Raw genomic sequence first — 18,510 nt, forward strand, 5'->3', positions numbered from 1 at the left:
AATAATTACTCTACTGGGGCCAAACAGCACAGGAAGAAAACGAAACCTTGTCCCCTCCCTGACCCAAATCAGTAAAGGCCATACAGGGACTTCTACCCTCACCAGACTTTAACAAGGCACTCAACATGCCCTGCCAGGGATGGTGTTAGAAGAGGCAGAGTAGATAGGGAGTTTAGATTTTCATCATCACTTGTCAGTAATGATGTGCTTTCTGCCTCTTCCCTTCCCCATAGGGTGGCATTGGAAGAGGCCCAGAGGAGAGTAGGAGGTTTTACTACTGCCCATTAGTCAGGAGGATATTCACATGTCATGGTGTTAGAAGAGGCTAGCTGGGAGCAGTAGTAAAGCACTCTTACTCCCTCAGCCAGGAATGGATCAGTAGAGGCCTAGCATAGAACCAGAACTTCTACCCCTACCCAGAAATAACAAGGAGCCACCTCTCAACCTCACCCCCAGGTGTCAATGAAGGCCAAATAAACAATCTTGATTTCTATACCCATTAAGCAGAAACAAGATGCTAGTGAGAGTAGTGTCTAGTCAGAGTAGTGTCTGAAGAAGCCAGCTAAAACAGAAGACTTAAATAAGATGCAAGATTTCATAACTTAATACCCCAAATGTTCATGTTTTGACTAAAATTCATTTGTCATACTAAGATCCAGGAAGATCTCACACTGAGTGAAAAAAGATAATCAACAGATGCCAACAATGAGAAGACAGAAATATCAGAACTATCTTACAAAGATTTTAAAGCAGTTGTTATAAAAATGCTTCAAGAAGCAATTATAAATAAGCTTAAATAAAATAGAGAACTTCAACAAAGGAATAGAAATTCTTCATGAAGAAATAGAACAATGAAGAGCCAAATGTAAATTCTAGAACTGAAGAACATAATAACTGAAATAGAAAACTAAGTGGATGGACTCTACAGTAGGATGGAATGGACTGAGGAAAAGAAACCATAGTGAACTGTAAGTGAATGGCAAAACAGAAAAATAACAATTATCCATCTAAACAACAGAGAGAATATTACTTTAAAAAAAAAAAAAGCCTCAGGTATCTGAAAAGCTCCAAAGGGTACCTGGGTGGCTCAGTTGGTTGAGTGTCTGCCTTCAATTGAGCCCTGAGTGAGGCTCCTTGCTTAGCATTCTCCCTTTGTTCCCCACCCCCCCAGCTCCTGCGCTCTCTCTCTCTCTCTCTCCTTCACTCTCAAATAAAAAATCTTTTAAAAAAATTCTCCAACATCAGAGTCCTGGAAGGATAGAAGAAAGAGGGTCGAGTTGAAAAATTACTAAAAAAATAATGGCTGAAAACTCTCCAAATTTGGGATACATAAATCTATAGATTCAAGAAGCTAAGTAAACTCAAAACAACATAAAATCAAAGAAATCTAAACCAAGACTGAAAACTAAAAGAGAAGAACAAAAGCCTAAACACTCAAGACAAAACAAAAATCGTTTGTCTAAAACTGCTTTCTATATAGAGAAAGCAATTCAAATGACAGCTTATTTCTGATCAGAAATCATGGAGTCCAGAACTAAATGGCATCATATTTTTCAAGTGTAGGAAAAAAAAAAAAGAATGGCCAACCTAGAATTCTATATCCAGTATAAATATTCCTCAGAAATAAAAAATCAAGACATTCTCAGATGAAGGAAAAGTAAGAGAACATGTTGCTGGCAGACCTACCCTAAAACAATAGCTAAAGGAAGTTCTCCAAACAAAAACAAAACAAAAGAAGAAAGGAAGAATATGGCAAGCAAAAATAGGGGTGATTATAATTGACTTTCCCTCTCTCCTTGAGTCTTCTCAATTATATTGATGGTCGAAGCAAAAAATGTACCACTGTCTGATGTGGTTCTAAATGTACATTGAGAGAATATTTATTTATTTATTTATTTATTTATTTATTTATTTATTTATTTATTTAAAGATATTGTTTATTTATTTGACAGAGAGAGTATGTGAGAGCACAAGCAGAGGGAGCAGGAGAGGGTGAGGGAGAAACAGACTCTCTGCTGAGCAGGGAGCCCAATTTGGGGCTCAATCCCAGGACTCCAGGATCATGATCTGAGCTGAAGACAAACGCTTAACTGACCAAGCCACCCAGGCACCCCTTGAGAGAATATTTAAGACAATTATATTGTAAATGAGGGAGAATAAGGGTATGCAGTGGAGGTAAATATTTTATGATTTGAACTGGTAAAATATTTGAACTGGTAAAATAACAGCAGCAAACTGTGAAAAGTATAGGTGATGTAGTACCTAGAGCAAGGACTAAAAAGGCTATCAAAAAGATACATTCAAAAACACTAGGGATGCCTGTGTGGCTTAGTGGTTGAGTGTCTGAAGTGATCCCGGGGTCCTGGGATGGAGTCCGCATCGGGATCCCCATGGGGAACCTGTTTCTCTCACTGTTTATGTCTCTACTTTTCTCTGTGTCTGTCATGAATAAATAAGATAAAATCTTTAAAAACAAACCACTACAGACAGATAAAAATAAAATTCTAGAATCGTTCAGGTAACACAGAAAAAAAAGCAGGAAAAAGGAAACAAAAATGAAAAACACAGAAAATAGAAAACAAAATTCTAAATGGCACAATTAAGACCTAACACATCAATAATTACATTAGATATAAATGGTATAAGTGTATCGATTAAAAGACAGAAATTGGCAGAATTAAGTGGAAGAAACTCACTTCAAATATGACATAATCAGTTTGAAAATAAACGAATAAAAAAGATATATATGCAAACATTAATCAAAAAAGCAGGAATAGCTATATTAATATCAAATAAAGTATATGATACAGTGTAAAGAAAACTACCAGAGATAGAGAGGGACATTAAATGTATATGAAAAGGTAGATTCACCAATCAGTGTGGTAATCCTAAACAAGTATGTACCAACAAACAGAGCTTCAAAATATGTGAGGCAAACCCTGGTAGAACTGAAAGGAGAAATTAATAAATGTGTAATTATAGTTGGAGACTTGAACACCTCTTTCTCCACAGTTTATAGAACAACAATAGGAAATCAGCAAGGGTATGGAATCACTCAACGACATCATCAACCAACATGGTACAATCAACATTCCACCAAAATAGCAACAGAAAACACATTCTTTTCAAGTGCTTGGTGTGTATGATATATTCCAACATAGATCATATCCTGCACCACAAAACAAGCCTCAACAAATTTTTAAAAATTGAAATAATATAGAATGTATTCTCTGACCACAAAGAAATCAAACTAGAAATCAACAGCAGACAGTTAACAGAAATTTCCAAATACTTGGAAACCAAACAACACACTTGTAAATAATCCATGGATTAAAGAAGAAGTCTCAAGGGAAAGAAATAAAAGTGCATTAAACTAAATGAAAATGTAAATACAATATATCAAAATTTGGGGGACATAGCTAAAGCTGAGGGGGCATATTTATAGCATTAAATATGTATTACAAAAGAGGAAATGTCTCAAGCCAGTAATCTGAAATCACATCTCTCAATCTGGAAAAAAATGAGGCAAAATCAACCCAAAATAAGGAGAAGCATGGAAATAAAAATAATAGCAGCAATCAATGAAATCGAAAAAAAAAATATTAAAGAAAACCAATAAAATAAAGTGTTGGTTTTTTTTTGAAAAGATCGCTAAAATTAACAGACTGTGCCAAAATTTAAAAAACTCTTTCTCTGTGACACTTGTGTAGTAGAGAGGTAAAAAACAGGCTGTAGAGTAAGAGAAAATGTTTTCAAACCACATATCTAACAAAGGACTAGTATCTAAAGTATATAGGGAATTCTTAAAACTCCACAATGGAAAAAGGAGATTGCAAAATCCAAGAAAAGACATTTCACCAGAGTGTATACAGATGATAAATGAATAGATGAAAAAAATTTAACATCATTAACCATTAAGGATATATGCACTTAAAACCACAATGAGATATTACAACACACCTATCAAAATGGCTTAGAAAAAAAAATCCCCAAAACTAAAGCCAGCAAATGTTAGTGAGGATGCAGAGAAACTTTACCACTCATTGCTAGTGGGAGCACAAAATGATATAGCCACTCCCAAAAGCATTTTGGAAGTTTCTTTAAAAATCCAATCATGGAACTACTGTACAACCCAACAGCTGCCCTCCTGGGCATTTATTTAGAAGAAGAAAAACTTATGTTCACATAAAAACATTTACATGAATATTTACAGCAGCATTATTCATAATATATAATAAATCCATACGATGAAATGCTACTCACCAACAAAAAGAAATGAACTATAGAGATACAAACAACCTGGATGAATCCCCATGAATTGTGGTGACTGAAAAGAGTCAATCCCTAAAGGTTACAGACTGTTTAATTCCATTTATGTAACATTTCTGAAATGACAAAATTATAGAAAAAAACTTCAACTTAGTGGTAGCCAGAGGTGAAGGAGAGTGGCGGTGAGAGGGAAATGGGTATAGTTATAAAAACATTAGTGATCCATGTAGGGATGAAAATATTTTCTATTTTGACTCTCTCAATGTCAAATATCCTGGTTGTGATACTGTACCATTGTTTTGCAAGATGTTACCATTGGGGGAAACTAGAGAAAGGGTACATGGGAGCTCTCTATATTATTATTCACATTACAACTGTATGTGAATCTATAATTATCTCAAAATAAAAAGTTTAATTTAAAATAATTTTTAAAGGAATGTAAGTTTGAAAGAAAGAGAGGGGGAAGAAGGAAGCAAAGTAAGGTAATTTCTTCCTCTACCTATTTCCTCCTTTCTACGCTACTTGACTTGATTCAAATTTCAATGACAAAGTTTTGAATGAGGGGGAAAAATGGTGCACAAAAGAAGCATAGTATGACTTCACTTTTGTTAGACAACAACATCAACCATTAAATAAAAAATGTCTGGAAAGAAGCAACATCAGTTCTCAACACAGGTTATCTTATGTAGGTGAGGCAGCGTGGGAACTTGGGGGGAGTTAGGGAGAAGGGGATTACTAAAATACAATTTAAGAAAATGACAGAAAAAATTTACTGAAACTATCCATTTATGTGTGGGCAATATGCATAAAAGAGCAAGATAGCTAGAATTAGAACTCTGTGATTTATGAGTATGTTTATATGATATCAAGAAGACAAGTTTTATAGTAATATATCATTATGCTTCTATTTCATATAGATCAAACAAAGCACCCAACTTCTAGGTATGAATGTTGGTGTATCAATGTCTGCAAAGAGAGCTACAAATAAGCCCACCTCACCTCTTTTGGCATAGTTTGTTACGCAGCAATAGATACCGGAGTCATGTTTATAGGTATGTAAATGTTTTCAGAATAAAGAGAATATTGTGAACAAAAACTTCGGGCAGCCCGGGTGGCTCAGTGGTTTAGCGCCACCTTCATCCCAGGGTGTGATCCTGGAGATCCGGGATCAAGTCCCACGTCGGGCTCCTTGCATGGAGCCTACTTCTCCCTCTGCCTGTGTCTCTGCCCCGCCCCCTCTGTCTCTCATAAATAAATAAAATCTCTTAAAAAAAAAAAAAACTTCCTATCAAAAGTGGTTGCTTAGCAGTGGCAATAGGAATGAAAGGGGAGATTAACTGTTACTTTATATGTCTTTATATTGTTTCACTGGTTTCTATAATTTGAAAAAATCGATTACAGAAAAAATTTACAAGGAGAAATAAAAATGTTCTATGTTCTATTATCTTGTTGTAATTGGCCTTTGCAGAAGTGCTCACTCTCGTTTTATTGTTATTCCTACTTGCTGCAGCATTCCATAGACCTCAGTTTCAGACATTTGTGTATAATGTAGGTTTCATAAACACATTTATAAATCAATTTTCTTTAAAAATAAGGGCCAAAAGCATATGCATTGAATGTGGCTGCACATTGGCAACTAAAACATTCTTAATCTTCTTTAAATATGCTATAAAAACTAAGCGAGAGATAGGCACTAATAAAATTGATTTTAAAATATTCTCAGTAATGCAGTCTATAAGATACATTAGAAAAGTGCATTAGCTCACAGAACATTTTATCAGCCTGTAAAATTGTCACCAGCTTCTCTGTTCTGAACAGTGATAGAGCAATGATAAGTCTGCTGGAAATTTATCAGAAGCATGAGAAAAATGATAATGTTTTCACTGTGGGTTGCAGTTTTCATTTTTATTAACTTTTATATTTATTGGATATTTGATTTCTTTAGGATCTTTCTGGACTTCTGATAGGCCTTAAAATTCCTGGCCAAGGCCATTTTCATTAATTCAATTCAAGAGATTTATATCTATAGTGTCAACTATGTGTTCTGGACACTGTGCCAGTGCTTAGAGAAAGAGAATGAGAGTCTTAAAAAAAAAACAACAGGAATTGTCAATAACAAGATAATGATCTAGTATGAAAAGTAAAACATTTAAAAAGAATAGATAATGCGCAGGAGGTATGGTCATAAAAACCAAACAAAATATATTCCATTTGGCTGCTCTTAAGGACAGCAAGAGTTTGGCAGGCAGACAAGATCGGGAACTATATTCCAGACAGAGTGGAAGGATGAGGGGAAGGAGGGAAGCGTGAAGAGCATGATGTGACCGAGGAAAAAAGTGTAGTTTGTAAGGATGAATGGATCTGATTGGTAGGGTGTGGAACTGATGGACACAACACAACACTGAAATCAAACACACAGGCTCTTTTTCAATACGGGTGTCAATTCAGGGCAGGAAAGGATACTCTTTTCAACAAATGATGCTGGAACAACTATACATCCATGTGCAAAAGAATAGAGTCAGACTTCTTCCTTGGACCACACACAAAATTAATTCCAAGTGATCACAGACCTAAATGTAAGTGCTAACGCTACAAGACTTTAAGAAGGAAACATAGGAGTAAATCTTCATGAACTTGAGTTGGGTTGGCAAAAGACTACTTAGACAACAACACCAAAAACATAAGCAACAAAAGGAAAAAATAGATACATTTGAATTTATTAAATTTTAAAAGTTTGTACTTCAAAGGACATCATTAGGAAAGTAAAAAGATAACTCAGAATGGGAGAAAATATTTGCAAATCATATAAATCTCATGAGGGCTTATATACAAGATATACTTTAAAGCTCTTACCAGTCAACATTTTAAAAAAGACAATCCAATTCTAAAATGGGCTTTAAAAAATCTTTTAAAAAGATTTAACAGATATTTCTTCCTGTAAGATATACCCATGTCTAAATAAACATGTGGAAAATGTTCAGTATCATTAGTAGGGAAGTGAAAATCAAAACCACAATAAGATACTACTACCTCATACTCACTAGGATGACCATAATAAAAAAGACAGATAATATGTTAGTGAGGATGTGGAGAAACTAGAGCCCTCATACATTGTTGCTGGGAACTTAAACTGGTGCATTCCGCCACTATGGAAAATAGTTTGGTAGTGCCTCAAAAAGTTTAACACAGAATTATTTTATGACCCAGCAATTCCAAATAGGTACCTAAGAGAAATAAAAGCATATGTTCACACAAAAAATGTGTAAATGAATATTCCTAATAACATTAGTCATAACAGTCAACAAGTGGGAAGAATCTAAATGTTCATAAACTGATGAACAGATAAACTTAATGCAATATACCCATACAATGGAATATTATGCACAAATAAGTAGAAATGAAGCACTGATACATGCTACAATATGAATGAACCTTTAAAGCATTATGGTGAGAGGGTAACCAGTCACAGAAGACCATATAGTGTATGATCCCATTCATATGAAATATCTAGAATAGGCAATTCCAGAGACAGAGAGTAGATTAGTGGTAGCCAGAGACTGGTGGGATTGTGGTGGAAATGGGGGAGTCACTGTTAATGGGTGTGGGGCTTCTTTTTGCGTGATGAAAATGTTCTTAAATTTACTTTGGTGATGGTTGTACAACTCTGTGAATATGCAAAAAATGATCAAATTATACACTTTAAATGGGTGAATTGTGTGGCACATAAATTACAGCTCAATAAAGCTATTTTTTAAAAATCTAAGTTATCTTAAAAACAAAATAAAAACATACAGACTCTAAAGTCAGACAACCCAGGTTGGAATTTGCTCTCCCACTTACCAGTTAACTAAGAAGCTCTGAGCAAGTTGTCTTATCTCTCTGTAATCCAATTTCTTCATCTGTAAATGAATGATTAATTCCAGCTGAGATCTCAAGGGAACTTTTCACCAAGGTGGAATTTGAGCTGGTTTCAAAAATAGTGTTTTTTTTAGAGTGTGAGATAAAGACCTTAAAAAAGGAACTAACCCTTTCAAGAGCACCTAATGTGTGCCAGGGCCTGTGCTAAGCACATCACTGCACTGCAGCTCTTTCCTCCTGCTTTGTATTTATAGCAAAAAATGATTCTGAGAGTGAAGGAGTCAAGTGACCAAGAAGGGGTTCAACTGCAGGTTCAGAGTCTGCTGCCTCTGGCCTAAGTGAGGAGGGAAGGGTAGGCGATTGGAGAGAGGGAGTGAAGTCTGTCTGGCAAATAGGAGCAGGCGGGGCAGGGAGAGGGAGTGAGGGTAGTGACAGCCTGTTTAGGAATTTGATGGCTAGACAAGGTTTCTGGATTTCATCCTGTGGGTAATAGAGAGCACAGAAGTGCTTATCAGAAAAGGCCATAAGCAGAAGGGATGTGGTTATATTTTTATATGCAAAAGCCTAAATTTATCTTGCACATTATATAGCTCATTTGTACCTTTCAGAAACCTTGCAACACTACTCAGAATAGACACAGTCTGACAAGTTTGCCTTTAGTGAATTTTCCAGAAGAGAAACTGGTTTGCTTTCACAATGGAAAGATGACTTTAAAGGTAAATTAAAATACCATCAGAGTTTGAGAATTTGTTAATTTGATCTGCTGATTGTTATCAAATGACAGACTGATTTAAGAATAGATAATAGAGCTAAGAATAGATAATAAAAGGCTTTAAATCTCATTAAAACCCTCAAAAGCTGAATAAAAAGTGTAGTCTCACCTTATACCAGAGTTCAGTGAAAAGGAAAGCCACCGTATATGTAATTATTCAAATAGAATAGTGGATATGCATTGTACACTTGCTTATTCTATGGTGGATTTAAGATTTTTTTGTTGTTGTTTTCTGGTCTTTGGGATTTTGACCGTACTGTCAGCAGCATGAAGCCTTATCCAAGCCTCCTACTTGGAAAGAGATTTGTCCCAAACCATCAACAAGTAGAGTGTCCAGCAAGCATTTGAAGTGCCTACAAATTGGCAAAGCTGGTATACCAAGGCTGGCACCATGCAGCTGAAAGAACAGGTAGCAAAAGTGCACTCAGGCCCATTCCAGGTGGTAACCCAACCTCAAGTCATGCTGCTAGCTTAGTACACCTGCATGGAAAGTCCTGAATGCCAGGCTGCTCTTCCTCTATAATCCAGTGCTTTTCAATGGAGAATCTACATTTACTACAATGAGTGTCCTTGGGAAAAAAGTGAGGTGAGTGCATTTTTGTTTACTCCAATGATGGGGAACTTCTACTAGAATTTCATGAGTATTTCGAAAAAACCATAGGACAGGACTGCACAGTGAAGAATTGCTCTGCATTGAACATGATTTCCACATCTCCTACCAGTTAAGGTATCTGAGCTTCTCTGAAACTAAATTCTAATTCCATTTTAGACACAAATGAAATAGTTTTGACATGATTTTAATACACACTGAATTTTCCAGCAATTAAACTACCATATAAATTGTGGGATGGCTGATACTGAGTTTTATTTAGCCATTATTATTATTATTTTTTTTTTTATGATAGTCACAGAGAGAGAGAGAGAGGCAGAGACACAGGCAGAGGGAGGAGAAGCAGGCTCCATGCACCGGGAGCCCGACATGGGATTCGATCCCGGGTCTCCAGGATCGCGCCCTGGGCCAAAGGCAGGCGCCAAACCGCTGCGCCACCCAGGGATCCCCTAGCCATTATTTTAAAATGCTAATTAGGACCATCTATATTTAAACCACTTATTTTTATTTATTTATTTATTTATTTATTACACCATTTATTTTTTAGTTACTTAAGTTTTTCAACCCTGTTTCATGTATCACTTATAAAATTTCCTGTAGTAGAGTTTCCTTTTCTAATTCCTCCTCAGTATTTTCTTGCTTATGGAGGAAATTATCTCTAGTGTCTTTTTAAATGAGACTGATGTATGCATTGACACATAATGGAATTTCAAGAAAGGAGATAGGTTTCAGTGATACTTTGTTTAATGCAAATAAATAAGGGAAACCTCATCTAAAATAGGGTCAAGGGGCACCTGGCTGGCTCAGTAGAGCATGAGACTTGATCTCAGGGTTTTAAGTTCAAACCCCAAGTTGCGTCTAGGTATTACTTAAAAAATATTTTTAAAAATTTTAAAAATAGGAATTCCCAGGTGGCTCAACGAGTTAAGCATTGGACTCTTGATTTTGGCTCATGTTATGATGTCAGGATTGTGAGATCAAGCCCGGCACTGGGCTCCATGTTCAGCATGAAGTCTGCGTGAGATTCTCTCTCTCCCTCTTCCTCTGCCCTTCCCATCGCCTGGCTTGTGGGCTCTCTCTCTCTCTCTCTCAAATAAATAAATAAAATCTTGAAAAATAAAATAGAAATTAAAATGGAGTCAAGATGTCCTGAAAGAAAAGCTCTTACACACGTACCACTCACTGAAGCTTCCATAACAAGGAGAAAGTAGAAAGATACAAATTATTATGACAATGGAGGACATTTTTCAAATAGGAATTTCCCCTTATGCTTTTAAGGAAAAGAAGGAAGATCTCTCTCTGCCCAGCAACAACACACTAACCACCACTTACAGCCAATAAGAAATCATCTCAATCCATGAGCTGTTGATCTTCTCCAAAGAACTTTTGTTTAAAACAATCTTCCCCAATTTCCTCCTAAAACATATTAAAAGCTGACCTTCTCTTTGTCTCTTTGGACTTGCCTATGGCTCACCATAGCTTGCAATTCCTCTGATATTCCCCAATAAAGTCATTTTCTGGTAAAATAACTGGCTATTTTATTTTTAAGGTTGACAGTGCCTATCCTGCCCCATGTTATAACAAAGGGAATAGATTATTGTGAGACTATGCATGACTCTGTCCTCAGTTTATAGACTTCTATTCACCATTAATGCCCTATAATTCATCATTTGGGTAGTCAGTGAATATGTTATAGTTGGAAGTGATTATGAGAACTTTGTATAGAGCTATTATTATTAATAATAATAATGCCAGTAATAGCCACCATGTATCAGTCATAAGCAGGCACCATAATCAGGACTATTCCATCTATTATCTCATATAACTCTCATAATAATCATGTCAAATAGTATGTTGTTATTTATGGTCACAGATGAGGAAAAAGAAGCTGAAACAGTTCAGTAACTTGCCTTTGATCAGAAGGCCATGAAGTGAAAGAGGTCCACGCTCACACTTAGGCCTCTCTGTCTTCAAAGCCCAGGTGTTCTGTCTCCAAAAAGAACAATGTTTTTCAGTTTTGGGTTAAGAAAGATAAAACATAAAAATATTATTTTGAATTGCAGAGGAAGGTAGGAGTGCTTTCAATGAATCCATTAGGGAAATCAATAATTCCTACAAGTATTTCAAACCAAAATGATGGAGGGAAAGACACTATAACTCACACTGGTGGCTTACTGATTTTCACTAGCTAGGCTATGATGATCTCCCATTTCTCACCATTTGGAATTGATTCACAGGACCACATCAACCAGTAAACTGCAGAGTGACTTATAAAAAGATGTTAGAATTTGTGCTATCAAATATGGTAGTACTACACCTGCCCATGTGGCTTCTGAGCATTAGAAATGTGACTAGTCTGAATTAAGATGTACTGTAAAGTGTAAAATACTCTCCAGGTTACAAATATTTAATATAAAAAAGTGAAATATCTCATTAATAGTTTTAATTTTTTATGTGCTGAAGTAATATTTTGGATATATAGACAAAATAAAATTTTATTAAAATTATTTTACCTATTTCTTTTTGCTTTTTTAAATGAGATTAATAGATTCCAAATGATGTATTTGGCTCACATTTGCACTTTGCATTATGGTTCTATTAGGCAGTGCTGTTGTGAACCATTTGTGTTTTCAAATAACCAACCTTAAAATCGAGTCATGGAAAAAATTGTTGAAGAATAAAAGCAAAACAACAAATAAACAAAACTCAATACTTAGTGTCCCAGAAAAATTACTTGACTAAAGTTTCAATCTTAGTTTAGTCTACCAGTTAGGAGATGCATAAACTTTGATGAATCAGTTCATATCTGGTAATCATTTAATACCCATTTTGTAAAACCATATAATAACTATATGCTTACCTCATAGGGTCGTTACAAATATAAAATGAATACTTATTTCATTCATTTAACAAAATTTATCAAGAATCTATTGTGCACAGGTTCCAGGGATACAAAGAATAATAATTCCTGGTACCTGCTCTCAAGGAGCTTACAGTGGTAGTTACAGAATTTTATAGGAGCTGTAACAGAGAGCATCATAAAGTGTTGATGACTGGTTAACTCTGCTTGGGGATTAAGGAAAAATTCAACAGATGGATTAGGCTCTGATCTGCCTCTTGAATGTGAGGAGGAATTTGCCAGGTAGAGAAGTCAGGGAATACAAGTATCTTGTCTTCAGGTTTCCCAAGTGTGAAAGAGCAAGGTGTGCTCAGTGAATGGGGGAAGGATGGGGGGGGGGGTGGGGAAGGCAGTTAAGGCTCTGGCAAATAAACAGGAGGGGAGGGGAGGGAAGGTAGTGCCCTGTATCCATTGTTGGAAGGTTCTGGGTTAGAAAGTTCTGATGCTGACAAAGAACTGAAAAAAGAGGAACCATAATTACTTGGTAGCCTTTGGTGATGGTACCCATATTCTAATGTGATTTTCTTCCTTTCTTAGAGGAGGATGTTAACAAAAGGTATAAATATAAATCAGTAGGACTTAATTGGATAGTATTCAATTACTAACTTCTGTACAAAACTGGATGGGGTAAAATATTCCTTTTTTAAAGTGAATGCTTAGTTCTTTGGGTCAGGACAATGCTTCATAAAAGGGCCTACCTTTTCAACAGGATAATTACAGGGCTCTCTGAGGAAGAGCCAGCTTCACAAAACAACTGGAGCCTACAAGAAATCATTTAGACTTTCCATTATTTCCAAAGACTGAATTAGTTGCTAGAAATAAGCATATATCAAAGTTACTCATCTGTACTAATGCTGCAGTCAATATGATTGACATTTATCCATGGGGCTATAATGGTATATGATACATTCAAGATTATATATTTGAGCATAACATATTTATAAAAGGCGATTTCAAAAGACAAATTATGCTGCCTTTTAATTCTAGTGTTTTCTTTGGCACATTATTTACAGGGGTTGCTGTTTCAAGAACAATAAAAATAAACATCGACTAATTACACATCTATTTACAAGTTTGTGGGTAGATTGTAAAACCTCAAAATGAAATTGCATTTTATTTTTAACGTTAAATTTACATTATTTAAGGGATCAATATGCTATACAGAAAAGCGGAAAGACCTGTTTTTTTTAGACAGCACATAAAATAAAATCAGGTTGTTATTGAATAGAAATTTTTAATCTTTTCCTTTCGGCTCATGAAATAAATAGGATGTAAGGCTAAAAGGCTGTTTTTCAGCTAAGGTCTATTCTTTGCAATAAATGGTATTAAAAAACAAAACAAATTGATATGTCAGTGCTTCTGACTGAAGAGATTATTGATTATATCAAAGAAGGATTCTTAAAACAAGATAATATTCTTTCTCTGTTGAGAACAAATTAGTATTGTAATTGCTTTCTGCTGCTTTTCTGCTTTCTGGTCATGATCTCATCTTTGCAAGGTCTCTCATCCTTGAGAAGAGCCTACTTCATTTCCCAGAAGATCACAAAAGGAAGAAACCAAGTACTGATTTGTCTTTCATCATTGAGGGTTTGCCCAGGTCTGGTTTCCTCCAAAGGCACTTTAGAAGCAACAACAGCAACAGTAAAATCAAATTTCTTGTTTTGGTCTCCAGAACTCATTCTTTTTTTAAAAAAATTGCTACTTTTTAGGGGATATTTAAGTAAAGGTTCACTAATTATATTTGTAAAAATAATGTTTCTTTGATTTTAAGGATCCTGCTTGCATCCTGGCATATTTACATTCTAAATAACAGCAGAAATATAAATGTAATAGAAAATATCTATGTGTTTTCCCTCTATGTATTCTGTTTATTTATTCTCTTCCCCACTAACTGTGAGCCCCTTGAAGGAAGACACTGTCTTTTTCTTCTTTATGTTCACTATGTAATGAAATATAATGCCTGCTCAATAAATGTATACATAAAACATGGTAGTTGAAATTTATGGGCAAACAACCCATAGCAACCAGTGATACCACCTCCTCCCACTCGCCCCCAACTACACTCCTTGGAAAGTATGTTTAGTGAAAAGTATATTGTCTTGAAAATCAAATAGAACCAGGTTAAAATTCCAACATAGACACTCATTGAGCAATTCAACCTCCTTGATCCTACTTTTTATATGTATAAAGTGAGGACAATACCTCCTATGTTGTAGGGATTTTTGAGGATTGAATGAATGAATATTCATAAGGAATATATCATAATGCTTTTCTGGCACATAAGAAGCACTCAATAAAAAACTGATCCTCTATCTTCCTCTAATAGCCCAAACATATCCTCTTCAAACTGGTACTTAGCAATGTGTCAAGAGGGTCACAAAGCCACTGGATAAACATGATGATCATCCTGCCACATACACTTTTCTGGATGGCACACACTTATATTAATATAAAACATTCATTTATGGATTCATTTAGTCAACAAATGTTTTTGAGCACCTGTTATGAAACAGCAGTCTGCTGGGTACAAAGGATAAAATAATAAATAAGATATGGAGTTTCTAGTTTAGTAGGAAGGAAAGGAGGGAGGGAAGGAAGGGGGGGAGAAAGAAGTTATAATTTTTGATAAGTGCTGTGAAGGAAACAAAGAAATTGTAGAGACAGAAACTTGTTGGGGAGGAGCCAACCTCTTTAGATAGAGTAGATAGAGGCTTTTAAAAGCAGGTGGCTTTTAAGTTGGATAATGAACACATAGTCATAAGAGGACTTAGAGATGAGCATTTGAAGGAGAGGGAACAACAAAGCAAAAGTCATCTGAATCCCTCAGGTAAAACAAATTTCATATTTGCTGGCTTAGCTATTTCCCTGACTTCCTGCTCCTCGGGGCTCTTTGGTAAATATTTGGGAAATATTGCAGTGGTGACCTTGAATGCCAGCTGCAAGATGTAAGAATGGCGAATAAAAATCACTCTTTCCCCCTCTATATTTAAGTTAGCAGCTCACAAGGGCTATAACTATTTAGAATAAACTGGTATAACTCAGATACAGAGGGAAAGATATAGCTAGATTTGTATACAACTTATGAGGCACTTGCAATTCAAAATAGAGATTCATGGTAAAACACAAAATAAAACTAGGTTCTTCTCAGCACACTCTGATGCTTTCCTTTTGCCTTGTGTGGGCATATTGTCACAAAATGGCAATTGTTTCTCTTTATACAGACACAGGAAATCACAATTGTAAAGCTTATTGAATTATCATAAATCTCCCTAGTCACACATTTCCTGAAAAGCACTGGTTTAACCGCAGAAATCTTGAGAGGATTTAAGGTAGGTGAGTTTGAGTGAAGGATAATTAATCTTATTTATCTTTGTGTTGCTAATACCTTGCATAATGCCAGAGACATAGATGTTCAATGTACACTTGATGATTAAAAAGAAGTTATAGTTTTTAATTTGGATTGGTGAGGGGGTACCAGGAATCTCTTGAGCTCATTACAATTAAATTCCAGTGAAACAGAAGAATATGTACACTCCATAGTAAATGTTTTTGTTCACAATCATTGGGTTTGGCCATACTTTTGACTCCACACACACTCTGTATCTCCAAGACTTATGAAATTGTTTGTGATAGATCCTTCATAATCCTGATAATAGGCCTAACAAAATACTATAACACAATAAAGCTGAGAAGGCAGAAAGTAATTACAGTACTTGCAGGAAGGATGAATAGTTACGGTCACAAAGCTGCTTTTGAAACTGTTCTTAGAGGAATTATCCCTGTCGCTCTAGTGAAATTACTAAGGAAAAAAAAAAAAAGCAAGTGATTTCTTCAGAAATGATCTTATTTTCCTTAGGTTTTAAAATTGCTTTCTTTATGTAAGAGAAATTTATTACAATCTGGAAGCAAAATACATACAATATATGCTAAGAATAGCATATCAGTACAAGACTCAAATATTATTGATAGTAAGGAAAGACGTAATTTGGCTTTGGTATCCTATTTACAAATTCAAAGAAATGAAAAATACATACAATGAGAAACTAAATTTAAAGACAGAGTAAGTCAACCATAACAATATGAGTTAATTTTTAAAGTATGTATATACTTGTGAACTTTTACATTCACTTTTCAAAGGTAAATTTTCATTCCATTTGTGGAATCTATACCATAATATGTACCATTCATTTCTTTCTTTTTTTTTATACCATTCATTTCCATTTTGATTTTTTATCCAACAAGGACCACAGCATAATAGGCATGAACTCAGAGAATTTACTGCACTGTTACCATAGTAAATGTTTTTTCTTTCATTAAGCTGAAATCTCATGGTCCTGGCAGACAAACTACTTAGAAATAGAGTATGGCTACTTGTGACACTTTCTCTTAATCTATTAGCAAAAGTGATAACAATGGCTGGCCTTTAGATCACATCACTGTACCTCAGCTTTTCTGCTTGAGATCACTAGTCCAATGGGCTCCACATTTATCCCACACCAGTGTCTAACACCAGAGGCAAATGAGGATCAGGCCATTTTAACACATAAGAAAGAATCATGAGAAATCAGCTTACAAGGGCAAAGAAAACAGCTGGATCACAGTCAGTCCTTCTCCTATGTCACATTCTACCTCACATCTGTATATATTAAGCAGTCACCAATAGATCGTCCATCTGGCTGCCCTATTACATCTTAGGTAAAACATACATACAGCGAGAGCTGTCAGATACTCCAATCAAGAAGCCAGTATAGGGAGCCAAATTAGAAACAAAGGGAGCCCATTTCACACTTTACAAATGGCAGGAAGGAAAGATCATTAAAAATTTAAATTGTGAAAATAATTTAATTTGAAAGAGGAGATTGATAAAAAAAAAAAAAAGAGGACATCTATAATTGAAAAAACCCAAACTTATGGACTGTTTTACATTTGCATGGAAATTTGTTTTTTTTTTTAATAAATTAATTTTTATTGGTGTTCAATTTACCAACATACAGAATAATACCCAGTGCTCATCCTGTCAAGTGTCCCCCTCAGTGCCCTTGCATGGAAATTTGAATTAGGCTTCAAAAATTCTCCTCTTATTTACATGTGCAGAAAAATTGTTCTCAGACATCCTTTGCAAATATTTCCTACTCCCAGAGTGCTTTCCATAAATATTTATGTGAGAATTGATTTGACTCTTTTCTAGTTTCTGCTGGCCTGCTTGCCTACTCAATTTTTTTTCCTGTCAAAATGAAACACTAGCTGGAGGAATGGATAAGCAGCTAAAAATGGAGTCTCTGCTCGATTGAAGCCCCACTGTATGATAGCTGAATATTCGCAGATAAGCTCCTCATCCAATCTGGTACTTCTCACCACATTAGAGCCACCAAAGCTGAACTTCCTCACTGGAGATTGGTCATAAAGCCACTTGTCATTTCCAGCCTGGAGTTAACTGCAATTGTTTTTTCATTTACTCCCTTAACTGTAGCTTTTATATGATGGCAATTATCCTAAGTTGGATATGCTTATGAAAACGAACATATTCTAGTTATCAAAACTCCAGGGGAAGAAGCACTTTGTCGAAAACTTTCACATGCTGTTCATTTGTGTAAATCCCTCATTTGGTCATTTCTGGAGTGAAGCACATTCTTTGCTGATGTAAATGTAGTATCAACTCCTTGAATTCAGGCTGGAATTTCAAACAAGAGAGATGAGGCATAGAGGGTTCTGCTTATGGCATAACTTACTGAGACATATACAATCTTGAAAGACGGCTTTGCTTATTTCCCACTTCAGTGTTGGGTGGTTAAGGGTTCAGTACTGTTAAAGTCTCAAATATAAAAAGTGAATGTAGACAAAATTACGTATACTTGATGCTACAAGTGTTTTGCAGAATGGCAGGAGCAAATTCTGTTGCTGGTTTTAGTGGCACAGCTGGTGGGTCCAGCTGTCTCACTAAAGACATTTTCATGACAAAGTTTCAGCCAGCCATTTTGCCTAGTGGTCCAGTGTAAAGGTCTCCTTGCAAATCTCCCTAAGAGATAGTACAACAGATTGCTATATCCCAGAGATCCAATGCTGATGCTGATCCAATTTGAGCTGAGGCTGAGATCTTAGGTT

The 18,510-nt window shown here is 35.6% G+C and overlaps 1 protein-coding gene across 3 annotated transcripts in view; it reads right to left on the reverse strand.

Moving 5' to 3' along the window:
* Positions 1 to 18,510, reverse strand: part of STARD13 (StAR related lipid transfer domain containing 13) — a 519,929-nt gene that overhangs the window by 291,053 nt on the left and 210,366 nt on the right. The window lies entirely within an intron of this gene.

This window comes from Vulpes vulpes, chromosome 9 (genome assembly GCF_048418805.1).
Source record: "Vulpes vulpes isolate BD-2025 chromosome 9, VulVul3, whole genome shotgun sequence".
NCBI classification, from domain to species: domain Eukaryota; kingdom Metazoa; phylum Chordata; class Mammalia; order Carnivora; family Canidae; genus Vulpes; species Vulpes vulpes.